This window comes from Myodes glareolus, chromosome 2 (assembly GCF_982192425.1).
Source record: "Myodes glareolus chromosome 2, mMyoGla1.1, whole genome shotgun sequence".
Lineage (NCBI taxonomy): Eukaryota > Metazoa > Chordata > Mammalia > Rodentia > Cricetidae > Myodes > Myodes glareolus.
This window is the reverse complement of record NC_142027.1, coordinates 127,470,696-127,484,445: the sequence shown is the minus strand read 5'-3', so window position 1 is coordinate 127,484,445 and position 13,750 is coordinate 127,470,696. Positions and strand designations below refer to the sequence as shown.

Genomic DNA, 13,750 nt, shown 5'->3' with positions numbered 1-13,750 from the left:
AAAGCAATCAAACAGGTAAAGGAAATAGTTCAAGACTTGAAAACCAAAATGGAGATAATGAAGAAAACACAAACTGAAGGATAGCTGAATATGGAAAATCTGGGAAAACAATCAGGAACTACAGAGACAAGTATAACCAACAGAATACAAGAGATAGAAGAAAGAATCTCAAGTGCTGAAGATACTATAGAGGAACACCTGATTTTTCACAAAGGAGCTAAAAGTATACAATAGAAGAAAGAAAGCATCTTCAACAAATGGTGCTGGCATAACTAGATGTCAACCTGTAGAAGAATGAAAATAGATCCATATCTATCACCATGCACAAAACTCAAGTCCAAATGGATTAAAGACCTCAGTATTAATTTGACCACACTGAACCTGAGAGAAGAGAAAGTGGGAAGTAGTCTACAAGACATGGACACAGAAGAACACTTTCTAAGGAGAATCCTAGTAGCACAGACAATAAGTGCAACAATGAAGAAATGGGACCTCCTGAAACTGAGAAGCTTCTGTAAAGCAAAGGACACTGTCATTAAGACAAAAAGGCATCCTACTGAATGGGAGAAGATCTTTACCAACCCCATATCAGACAAAGATCTGATCGCCAGAATATATAAAGAACTCAAGAAACTAGACATTAAAATTCTCATTAACCCAATTAAAAAACGGGGTACTGAACTGAACAGAGAATTCTCAACAGAAAAAGTTCAAATGGCCAAAAGACACTTAAGGTCATGCTCAACCTTCTTAGAGAACAGGGAAATGCAAATCAAAAAACTTTGAGATACCATCTTACACCTATCAGAATGGCTAAAGCCAAAAACACCAATGATAGCCTATGCTGGAGATAATGTGGATTATCACATATCCATTGCTGTTGGGAATGCAAACTTGTGCAACCACTTTGGAAATCAGTGTGGCAGTTTCTCAGGAAATTGGGAATCAACCTACCTCGGGATCCAGCAATACCACTCTTGGAAATATACCCAAGAGATTCCCAATCATACTACAAAAGAATTTGTTCAACTATGTTCATAGCAGCATTATTTGTAATAGCCAGAACCTGGAAACAACCTAGATGTCCCTCAACTACTCTCCTTTTTTTATTTTAAGGACCTTTAGCCTGTATATATTTTTAACACATAATAAACCATTTAGAGGCTTTTTTAACCTTTTTTTTTTACTGTATATCTCTCTTTTTTGACTACACGAGTCTTTAATTTATCAAGCAATATGGGTAGGGTTAAAGCCGTGATTTTGACGGCTGGATCCAGTTCATTCTTTAGCTTTTTGAGATTTTAGCCTTATGGCGGAGGTACTGGCTGTAGCCATGTTTATTGTCACAACTCTATGACATTTTAAGGTCCCTGCCAACTGTAGCATTTTGCTCACAAACCACATTTAAATGTTCCATAGACTGCCTGTCTGAAAGAGTCAGAGTTTGTCCTGGTAGGATGGCCCAGAAAGCCGGCAATTTTTTTAAAACAGCACAACTTTTTTTTTTTGCTACTGCTGAAAATCAAAAAGCATGCTGTCAGCTTTTTATTAACACTATTTAAGTGTTTTGTGGCAGGACCTCTTAAAAGAGTTGTAAGGTTTTACAACTAAAGCTGAGTCAGGAAGCCTCTCTTAGATGAGAGCACTTGCTTGCCTCTAGCAAGCAGAGGATACCTGAGAAATTTTTGTTACCAAGAAAACATGTTTTATAGTTTTAAAGCTTTTTAAGGCTTTTTATGGATGTAGTTATCCATGTGGGCACCATTCTATAAGAGGAGAGCCAGGCTTGTTGGGGTTTTTGTCCTGCCCAGTTTCCACAGTGGGAAAATCCAAAAAAAGATTACACAGAAGTCTATATTAATGATAAAACTGATTGTCCCATTGGCTCAGACTTCACATTAGCTCTTATAACTTATGTTAGCCCATTATTTTTATCTATGTTAGTCACATGACTCAGTATCTTTTTTGTACCTTTTTTAGTGGGGCAGGTCACATCTTGCTTCTTAGGTGGTTGAAACAGGACTCAGGAGGAATGGGCTTCCTCCTTCCCAGAAATTTTTGTTCTCATCGCCCTGCCTCCACTTCCTGTCTGGTTGACCTGCCTTTACTTCCTGCCTGGCCAATCAGTATTTATTTAAAACATGATTGACAAAATACAAACAATTTTCCCACACCAGTCTCTCACACACGGTGAGGCCTCTGGGCTCTCACCCATTCATGAGATCCCTCTCATGCAAAATCATTGCATTACTCAAAACTCATTCAAGAGATTTATTAGAAGGAAGGATCCAGGAGAGTGGCTGCCTCTGCCAGGGTGTTAAAGGCAGCATCGAACTGAACAGGTGTATGGGTTGTATAGGGCTTCTTTGTGGTAGAGTTTTGGGAGAGGGGATTTTCGGGGTCAGAATTGGTCAGATTTCACTCCCTTGAGCTCAGACTGGCTAGATCTCTGCTCAGGTATTGATTGGTTTTCTGCTTAATTGTTCTGGGGTAGATTTTGATCTGGGGCAGATTTTTTTTTTAAAGATTTATTTATTTTGTGTACAGTATTCTCAGTATTCTGTCTTAATGCAATCCAGAAGAGGGCACCAGCTCTCATTACAGATGGTTTTGAGCCACCATGTGGTTGCTGGGAATTGAACTCAGGACCTTTGGAAGAGCAGGCAGTGCTCTTAACTGCTGAGCCATCTCTCCAGCCCTCTGGGGCAGATTTTGACCTGTGTTGGCTGCACTATTCTGTGAATTCCCACACCCGAAACAGGCGCGCACTTTCCCAAATCGAGCCCACGAGAATGGATGATTATCCTAAGGGTTGAAACACAAAGAGACCATGCACATTCACCAAAAGAGTAAATGGCAACTTTATTAAACACAAGTTGGGTATATATACTAGGGGGCAAAGGGAAAATAGCCCCTTCCATCCATCTGGAACAGGGGAAGAGGATGTCAGGTGTCCGGCACCCAAGGCCAGACAGCAGGTGCGGTGGTAGACATATAGGGCCTATGGCGGGATCCTTGCTTGCAGGTGGAATTACCATAACAAAAGAGGGCCAAGTTCTTTCTAAGCTAAACCCTCAGGCCAGTGCAAGAGCAGAGAAGCCAGGAGGCCAGAGGTAAAACGGCCCTGCATAACACCACGAACAAAAGGGGAAGAAACCTGGGTACCTACAAGTCTCCCCTTAAATATATAAAATATGATGACAGTAACCTGGTTTAGGTGCCACCAGGATCCAGGTCAAATCCTGATCCATCGTCAGGATGACGCCTCAGGTCCAGACGTATATCCCATGTCTTAGATTGGAAAAGCCTGCCCATGTGGTCTAGACCCATCTCTGATTAAAGTCATACTCCAACACGTTCAGCCGGTTTTATGCTGAAAGATACTCCGAGGCGAATGCCTACTAGGGCCAGGCCATGGCGGACCTGAAAGCCATTGGCCAAGTGAAGATGCTCCAGCATACACATAAGCATTCCTGGAAGAGACTGTGCTTGCACAATATCTGAAACGATTGCTCAGAATAGAGCCCCTTGAGTAGGGCTACAGCACCGGTGAATGGAGCCCCTGGAATGACTAGTCAAACTAAATGAGAGCCAATTAGCAAATTTTGTATTCCGGGGTCCGAGAAAAAGCAGCAAAATCTTTTCCTGCGACCAGCAGAGGTCAAAATCCACACCTAGTTTGTAAAGATAAACTACAGCGTCCAATTTTGAATTTTAGATTAACTTGAATAACTATGGTAATTCTGTCTGTCTGGCAAGGTTTCCGCCGCGAGAACCCAAGGCTGCAAATGGGGTAGGGGAAGCAGCTGTCTCCCCTCAGCGGGTCAAGCAGCCTTGGCTAAAACAGGCAGATCAAGGCAGAGTAAGGAGAGGAAGCTGGGAAAAGGGCAAAAGCAGGCGCTGGATCATCTCTCAGGAATCTTCCATCTCCGCTGCCGCCTCCACCACGTCTGTGGGGTCTCTTGAACTTGTCTCATCCTCAGGTCTCTGAATAGAGGAATCCACGGTCTGCACCAGTCGCTCAGGGACCCATATGGAGTGATCTGCATCCTGTGGAAACACACAAACCGTTCTTCTACCCCAAATCAAAACCCGATCCGGACCACACCAAGTGCCGTCTGCCAGATTTTTCCACTTAACTAGGGGCCTCCCGGGTAAGCTAGGCTGCCAGTGATTTTCGGCAGCCGTACGGGAGCTAGCATCCATGGTCAGAAAGTTTAAAATGTACAAAATGAATGATAGATGCTCTCTGGGGGTAGAACTGTAATCCCCCTTTTAAGTTTTGTGCAGATAAGCCTTAAGTGTGCGGTGCATCCTTTCCACGACCGCCTGCTCCTGGGGGTTGTGGAGTATACCGGTTTTGTGAGAAATATGAACCTCATGGCAGGACTTAGCAAAAACAGCACTGGTATAGGCTGGTCTGTTGTCCGTTTTGAGAGATTTAGGGACCCCCATGTAGGCAAAAGCCTGCAGACAGTAGCTTTTAACATCCCGTAATTTTTCTCCTGTATGAGCTGAGGCAAAGATAAGGTGTGAATATGTGTTCACAGTTACGTGAACATACTGCAAACGTCCAAAAGAAGGAACGTGGGTAACATCCATCTGCCATAAATAGTTGGGAGCCAGCCCACGAGGGTTAATTCCCAAATGGGGAGCAGTTAAAAGTTCTACACATAAAGGGCACTTCTTAACAATATCAGTGGCTTACTCCCAAGATATCTTATAATGAAATCTCAAAGACCCAGCATTGAGATGAAAGTGATTATGAGCCTTCTTAGCAGCTTCATAAGACTCTTGACTAACTGTAAAAATCTGGCGAGTGAGTTCATCAGCCAAGGCATTGCCTTCACTCAAGGGGCCAGGAAGATCACTATGTGCCTGCAAATGTCCCATGTATATGGGAACAGACCTGGCCCAAAGCAATGCCTGAATAGCCAGAAGCTGCATCTGGACTCAAGATACAGAAGCAATATAAGCTGCAGTTTCCAAAGGCGCAAGAATTTTGCTAATATACTGACTGTCAGTATAAAGGTTAAATGGAATGTCAGCATATTTTTCCAGGGACAATTGTACTGCGGTTAATTCAGTTACCTGAGCTGAGTTAGTATCAATGGTCTGAGTGCAAATATCAGGCGGGGAGAACACCACAGCTCTCCCAGTGGAGGAGCCATCAGTAAATACATTTCTAGCCCCAGCCAAAGGCTTCAAGGAAATAACTTTAGGGAAACATACCGGATGATTCCTGAAAAAGGTGACTAGCTTATTAGAAGGGTAATGATTATCAAACTTACAGGGATTGGTGCATAGAAATAAGGTCCAATCCTCAGCAAAATTCTGCAGCCAAGTTATTTCTGACTGGGTATATGGTGTAATAACTTTATCAGGTAACATACCAAAGGTTTGCAAACACAGTTTATATCCTTTCTGAATAATGCACAGCACGGCTGATGGATAAGATATAACATTTTTTACAGGTGACACGTGTTCATGGACCCATAGGATTGGCCCTGTTTGCCAAAAAACTCTAGTAGGGCTATGCTGAGAAGGAAAAATTATTAATAACAGAGGTTGATTATAGTTTATATAGTGAACATGAGCAGAGGCAAGCTTTTCTTCAATCAGTGAAATACACTGTCTTGCCTGGGGAGTTAACTCTTGAGGGGAAGTTGGGTCTGAGTTCCCCTGCAGGATGTCAAAAAGCGGCTTTAGGGTTCCAGTAGGGATACCCAAACAAGGCCGAACCCAATTGAGGTCCCCAAGCAGCTTTTGAAAATCATTTAAAGTTTGTAATTTATCTAGGCGGAGAGTGACCTTTTGAGGTTTTACTTCTGTTTGCAACAGCTGATGCCCCAAATATTGATATGGGAATTGCTGTTGTACCTTATCAGCAGCAATCACCAACCCAGCACGTGCTAGACACTCCTAGGTCAGCAAAGGCCTCAAGAACTATTTTTGGTTACTGTCCAGCGAGGAGAATGTCATCAATGTAGTGGATCATATACAATTGAGGATATTTCTGTCTGATGGGGGCAATAACCCATGCCACAAACACCTGACAAATAGCCGGACTGCATGACATTCCTTGTGGCAAAGTTTTCCACTGGTAGCATTTGAAAGGCTCTACGAGATTTGTGGAAGGCACATTGAAAGCAAATTTATCAGAGTTTTTTGGATGCAGGGGAATGGTGAAAAAGCAATCCTTCAGATCAATAACTAACAGATGGTATCCTGCAGGGATACCCACCGGCTGTGGCAAACCTGGTTGGGTGCTACCCATTATTTCCATGCAATCATTCACGGCTCTAAGATCCTGCAACAATCTCCATCTACCTGATTTCTTTTTAACTACAAAAATAGGTGTGTTCCAGGGGGAGGTGGAGGGCACTATACGTCCCACCTCTAGCTGTTCCTGGACTAAGGTCTGAGCAGCCAGTAACTTCTGCTTACTCAGGGGCCATTGCTCAATCCACACAGGTTTTTCAGTTTTCCATTTAATAGGTATATAATCTGGCTGCTCTGCAATGGCCCCTAAGAAAAATTTCCTAGCCCTGCACGCTGTCCAGGCAATAGCTGGATCAAGTTCTTGTCAGCTAAGACCTGCACATCTCCCTGGAGATTTTTTTCCCAGACCTCGGCCGGGGACAAAGCCCTGATTAGCTAGCATGTGCCGCACGGGTTCCGTGGTCAGCACTGCTCCCATAGCCTGTAACACATCTCTTCCCCACAGGTTAAGAGGAAGGTGTTCTAGAACATAAGGTTTTAAAACACCAGTGTGGCCCTCATTGTCCTCCCAATCAAGGTATTGCATGCTGCGCTCTGGGGAGCTGGCTACACCGACCCCCTGTAACGCAGTGCAGGCCAGCTGAAGGGGCCAGGTAGCAGGCCAATGTTTCTTAGCAACCACGGACGAGTCAGCCCCGGTGTCAGGAAGACCCGTGAATTTCTTTCCACAGATGGTTAAGGTGAGAGCGGGGTGGTCCTTTAGGCTAGCGACTCAGAACGTCCCAGGGGATTAACCGGAATCAAGCCCTTTGTTTCCTCGTACTTGTTTATTTAAAGGATTAGCAGAGTGAAAACTGCACAGGAGAACCAGTTGGGCTATCCTCTCCCCACGGGGGATGACAAGGACTCCCATGGTGGCTTCCACCATAACTTTGATCTCTCCAGAATGACTGCCATCTATAATACCTGGCAAAACTTTAATTCCCTTAAGCACAGAACTGCTTCTGCCCAGCACTAACCCTACAGAGTTCTCTGGAATGGGTCCAAACACATCAGTCCCTAATGCTTGCACCCCCATCTACGGTGTTAACACTGCCCGGGCAGAGGTGCAGAGAGCTAATCCTGCACCTCCTGGGGTGCTTCGGGCAAAATCGCAGACAGTGAGGTGCTTCTTTGAGGGATGAATCTGATCTGCACGTTTGCCACACTCACGGCCCCGTACGCTTGCGTTTTCGGGGCCCAAGGCTGGCCCCTCCTCCCGTTTTTTTGACACGGGTAGGGGAGTGTCCTGACTGTTGGTTTTAGACCAGCAGTTGCTTGCCCAGTGTGTTCCTCTCTGGCATCTGGGGCAGAGACCAGGGCTACTCCTGGAAGGATCAACCACTCCTTTAATAGCTGGGCAGTCTTTTCTAAAATGCCTGGGCTTCCCACACTGAAAGCAATTTTTTGATCCAGTTTTGGCTGGAACCTCCCTAGGGGCAGAAGCGACCACCTGTCCCACCATAGGAGAAGGAACTATGCCTCTACATAGATGAATAAAATCATCCAGGTCCTTGTTTCTATGCAGGCGCAAAACTTCCTGGCAAGACCTGTTAGCATTCTCATAGGTTAATAGCTTTACTGCTGGCAAGTAAGAATTAATATCCCCAAGAGTTCGACTGCCCACCTCTAAGAGGTAGTTTATAAATTCAGAATAAGACTCTGTAGGTCCCTGTACAATTTTTGAGAGTAGTTCTCCTGATCCTTCAACTGATAGAGATTTCCAGGCCTTAATCACCGCGGCAGCCACTAGCACACAAACAGTGGGATCATAAGTGGTTTGCGCTGTGAGGTCAGAATATTGACCCTCACCAAGTAAAACATCAAGGTCATGCTGTGAGAAACTGGTGGTGGCATTAAGCCAAGCGGTCTCCTTGCAAATCTTTCGCAAATCACCCTTCCACAGTAAAAATTCTCCCCCAGAGAGACAGGCCTTGCAAAGTTGTATCCAATCGCTGGATGTAAGGTTGAGTTTAGCAAAGGACTCCAGCAATGTCACAGTAAAGGAAGCGTGAGCACCGTAAGCAACGACTGCCTCCTTTAATTGCTTGACAATCTTAAAGGTCAGAGAGTCAGGCTGTCTGATATTAAGTACTTGCTGGCCAAGAGTTCCTTCAGCGGAACAAATTGACCTATCTCTACCGAAATTATCAGGCCTGTTTGAAAACTCTCGAGTTCCCACCTCCAGATTTACAGGGGCGAGAGCTGTAGCACAACGGTTTGGGGTGGCAAAAAATGTTTTTTTGCAGAGGAGGCCTAATGGGGGCATCTCTGTTAGTGGCCCTGCCTTCCTCCTTCTCTAGCTGTTTGGTTAGAAGTGCGATTTCGCCTTCTAATATTTCCTCTTCTTCATCTAAATTCTCAATGCTTTTGATTTCTTGATCCTCAAAACTCCTGATAGAGCTCACGGATTCTACTTTCTGAATTTCCTCAAGGGTTTTGTTCAAAACCTCTAACTGTTCCTTCACTAAAACATCTTCACTAAGGAGGGCATCTCTGATAACACGCCATAGCAAATAGATCACTAGGGAGATGGCCTTAGTTCCCCATTCTCTCTGTGCAACACATAGATCAGCCCTAACTTGTTCCCAGTCTGCGACATTAAGATTTCCTGTTAGAGAGAACCAAGGACTGAGCTCTGAAATTGCCTTGATGGTCCCTTGTGCTGTGTCACCTTTGATCCTGGTGCCTAGCTTTTCCACGAGCTGCAGTAGCTGATCTACTAACTGCCCTTCTAACTCCGGAGTGGATGCTTCAGCACCCATTTTCCTCAAAATCAAGCTTATTCACCCCCTTATCACACTTGCACAATTGCACACTACAAAACTGGCCAGTCTTTTTTTCGTGGGGTGACCCTTACCTCCCAGGGTTCTCGTGGTGGATTCACAGATGGCAGAACGCAGTTGTCCTTCTTCAGTATCCCAGCGGTGCCTCCATCTGTTGGCTGCACTTTTCTGTGAATTCCCACACCCGAAACAGGCGCGTGCTTTCCTGAATCGAGCCCACGAGAATGGATGATTATCCTAAGGGTTGAAACACAAAGAGACCATGCACATTCACCAAAAGAGTAAATGGCAACTTTATTAAACACAAGTTGGGTATATATACTAGGGGGCAAAGGGAAAATAGCCCCTTCCATCCATCTGGAACAGGGGAAGAGGATGTCAGGTGTCCGGCACCCAAGGCCAGACAGCAGGTGCGGTGGTAGACATATAGGGCCTATGGCGGGATCCTTGCTTGCAGGTGGAATTACCATAACAAAAAAGGGCCAAGTTCTTTCTAAGCTAAACCCTCAGGCCGGTGTAAGAGCAGAGAAGCCAGGAGGCCAGAGGTAAAATGGCCCTGCATAGCGCCATGAACAAAAGGGGAAGAAACCTGGGTACCTACAGACCTGGTTTTGGGCCCAAAGTATATTTCTTTCACTGTTCGTTTTTAGCCTTTTGGCTCTAATTTCAGGGCCAGGACAAATTTCTTTCACCGGCTCTGATTCTAGGGCCAAAGTTTTTTGTTTATTTTTTTTTGGCACTGGTTTCAGATTTAGGCTGTGTTCCTTTGGTTCTGGGTTCAGGGCTAAAGAATTTCTTTCACTGTCTTGGTCTCAGATCCAAGGTGTGTTTTTTTCATTGCCTTTGATCTCAGGGCCAGGGTGGGTTTTTTTGGCTGGCCCTTTTAACCTACACTTCATGATTATCTCTTTTTTTCTGCTTTTTCATGTTATTTAGAAAAAAGATTTAGTATGCTTTTGTTTTCTTAATGTGGATGAATCATGTTTTGCTTTTATTACACTTTAACTTGATGTCTGTTTTTATAATTGGTATTTTTGTTTGTTTTGTTTTTTCAAGACAGGGTTTCTCTGTAGCTTTGGAGCCTGTCCTGGAACTAGCTCTTGTAGACCAGGTTGGCCTCAAAATCACAGAGCCACCTGCCTCTGCCTCCCCAGTGTGAAAGACCCAGATAAATTCGGACCCCTCTAGTAGAAAAAAATAGAGCCAAAAAATCTAGCAGGGAGAGAAGAACCAAAAATCTAGGTTAGCCGGTTCAGTGACTCTGTTCCAGGAACTAGCTGACCACAAAGTTAGATTATAATCTTGAGAATAATCTTGAGAAACGGAGAGTTACTGCCTTGTGAGTATCACTGGTATTTTCGGAATTTTCCAATGACACTCTCCCTACCCCCTTTGGGTTGTGGTTTCTTCCCCTAAATGCCCCCTCTTCCAGCAACTTGGGGTCGAATTCCTCTACCCCTGTGTGGGAAATGAGTTTCACCCCAGTGCACTGGTTCCTGTCCTGTCAATAAACCTCGTGTGATTGCAGCAAGGATGGTCTCTCATGAGTTCCTGGCCAGAGGTCGTGTTATTCCCGAGACTTGAGTGAGAGTCTCCCCACTCCGGGGGTCTTTCATTTGGGGGTTCGTCCAGGGATTGGCGACCATCCTCATCTGAAGATCCACTTGGAGGTGAGACATTGTCTGTGTCTTTGTGTTTCCATGCCAGCTGAATTCAGGTTCTGTACTTTTTACTTTCGGTTTTGCAGTTGCTCACATCTCAGGAGGAGATGGAGGAAGTGATCAGCAGACATGCTAGGAGATCACCGACAGCTGCCCTGGGAGACATCCCAGAGGGGTGGAGGGGGCCCCAGGAATGTCTGGGATTCCCGTCTGGGTGCTGCTGAGGATACGGAAGTTCTCCTGGATTTGAGGAACTTTACGCCCTCCCAGCCATCTATATTTCTGGAGTGGTTTTGTCTGTCTAGGTTTTGTTAGCCTTTGTTTGTGTGTCTCCTGTCTTTGTTTTGTCTTACTTGTGACCTTGACAATGGGGCAGACTGTGACGACCCCTCTGAGTTTGACTCTGGATCATTGGATTGATGTTAAGGTAAGAGCACACAATTTATCAATCAAGATTAAGAAAGGGCCATGGAAGTCTTTTTGCCTGTCGGCAGGCCTCCGGGGGGCACCTTTGATTTAATCATTATTTTTGAAATTAAAGCTATTGTTTTTCAGGAAGGACCAGGATCCTCATCCTGATTAACAACCATACATTACTGTATGACAAGATTTGGTCCAGGATCCCCCACCCTGTTTTAAACCCTGGGTGTATAGATGGAAGCTAGACTCCCGAGCCTTGGCTCTCCTAGAGTTGAAGCACAAACTGAACCCTGTAGCTTGGAGGCCTGAAAATTCGACCGAGAACCAACCTTCGGCTCCTCCTAAAATCTATACCGAGACTGAGGATCCACATGAATGCAGCGATGGGCACAGGAAATCGGCATGCTCAGAGTCCTGCACAGGGTCCAAAGGACCAGATTCAGCAATGACGTTGCCGTTGCACGTATATGGGCGCCCGTGTTATCCAAAGACTTGAGTGAGAGTCTCCCCACTCCAGGGGTCTTTCAAGTGATGGGATTAAAGATGTGTGCCACCACAGCCCTGCTTATAATTAGTATTTTCTTCTTCTTTTTTTTCTTCTTCAGACAGATTTCCTGTCTTCCAGGCTGACTTTGTATAGTTGAGAAGGATCGTGAGCCTCTGGTGTTCCTACCTTCATATCCCCAATGTTAGGATTAAAGGTTTTAGTCATCTCCAATGTGGGTCTCCGTCTCTATCTCCATCCATCGTCAGATGAAGGCCCCCTCTGATTTTACTTTCCTTGCTCACGATCTCCCTCCCTCTGCTTCTCATTTGGACCTAGGGAGTTAAGTCCAGTGTTCCAATATGTGTCTCTGTCTCCATCTCCATCCTTCGCCATATGAAGGTTCTGTGGTGACACGCAAAATATTCATCAGTATGGTTATGGGCCAAGGCCAGTTCAGGCACCCTCTCCTCTGCTGCCCAGAGTACAATCTGGGTACCTCTCCTTGGGTCTGGGAACCCCTCCAGAATCAAGTCTCTTGCAAACCCTAAAATGGCTCCCTTAGTTGAGATATAAACTTCCTTACTCCCATAACCATCCTTCCTCCCTCCCCCCTCCCAATCCGCCAGGACAGCGAAGGATGCGTTCACCCACTGATACAAGGGAACTGATTGAATGAGAGCTCACCAAGGCCAGCTGGACTGGGACTGAACGAGCATGTGATCAAACCGGACTCTCTGAATGTGGTTGACATGGGGGCTGACTGAGCCCCCAAGGTCCAAATGAAGACTGAGAAGCCATTGACAATGGCACTGGGTCTTGTTTCGTCTGCATGGACTGGCTTTTTGGGATGCTTGCCTGTTTGGATGCTCACCTTCCTGGACATGGAGGGAGGGGGAAGGAACTTGGATTTCCCACAGGGCAGGAAACCCTGACTGCTCTTGGGAATGGTGAGGGAGGAGGAGAGAGAGTGGGGGGAGTGGGGGGAGCGGGAGGGTATTGGGAGGAGGGGAGGAAGTGGAAAGAGTGTTTTCGAATACTTGAATAAACAAGTCTAACGGAAAAAAAAGGTTTTAGTCATCAATTTGTTCAGTGCTAGGAATCGAACCCAGGGTTTCCTGAATGATAGGAAAACAACTATGCTAAAACTCCAACCCTAATTCAATATTTTTTTCTTTCAAGAGTTGTATTTCATTGAGAATTTAATGGCAATGGTGGTGCATGCCTTTAATCCCAGCACTCGGGCAGAGGCAGGCAGATCTCTGAGTTTGAGGCCAGACTCATCTACAGAGCTAGTTCTAAAACTGCTAGGGCTGTTACACTGAGAAACCCCATCTCAAAAAACCAAAAAAAAAAAAAAAACTAATCTAGTTGTCTTTTGAGAAGACCCCCGCCCCGCCCATCCGCCTTTACAGCTACCCCTGCCTGCTCCGAGGAATTTCCATTGTGACTATAATACAAACCAGGTCAAGCTGTTCCCAGGCCAGTATAATCACCCTGAGACTAGATGGGTTCCTGATGATGAGAAAACAGGATATCTGTAGTCAGATACCTAGAGGTCAGCCTTCAGCCGACAGGAAGACAAAAAGGGAGCAGGAAGCCCAGAGGGGGCTGCCTTAACTTATTCCCATGTATTCAAGATGAATAGACAACCCGTCCCTGACCTGACCCCACCGTTTTATCTGAAATAACCATTGAGAGTGTATCCGCTTCTGTAAGCCCGCTTCCCATCATCTTATCTGAAATAACCATTGAGAATGCATCCGCTTCTGCCGCTTCCCATCATCATCTGAAATAATCATTGAGAATGCGTTTGCTTCTGTAAGCTTGCTTCTTGCTGTATAATAAGCCCCGAATTTAGCCCTATACGCTCAGCCACCCGAAAGCTGCAGCGTCCATGGGCACCCATGTGAACAAATAAAAATACCTCTTGCTTTTGCATCCAGTGCGGACTGATCTTGGTTCTTGGGCGTCAGGGTTCCTGAGGGGAGGACACCCGAATCGGGGATCTTTCACCTTTATTTCCAGTTTTTGTTTGTTTGTTTGCCTTTTTTGTTTGTTTTGTTTTGTTTAGTACTACTAGACTATGAAACAGAGACCAAGGAATGGAAATAACGCCATCTCTTCTTGCAACGAAA

The 13,750-nt window shown here is 45.3% G+C and overlaps 1 long non-coding RNA gene across 1 annotated transcript; it reads right to left on the bottom strand.

Annotated features, from left to right (window-relative positions):
* Positions 1-2,884: 2,884 nt before the first annotated feature.
* Positions 2,885-13,737, bottom strand: LOC125408832 (uncharacterized). The gene is made up of 3 exons (XR_015735332.1): positions 13,540-13,737; positions 9,122-9,284; positions 2,885-4,050 (listed from the first exon to the last, which is right to left on the bottom strand). It is a non-coding gene; the product is annotated as an uncharacterized LOC125408832 (long non-coding RNA).
* Positions 13,738-13,750: the final 13 nt, after the last annotated feature.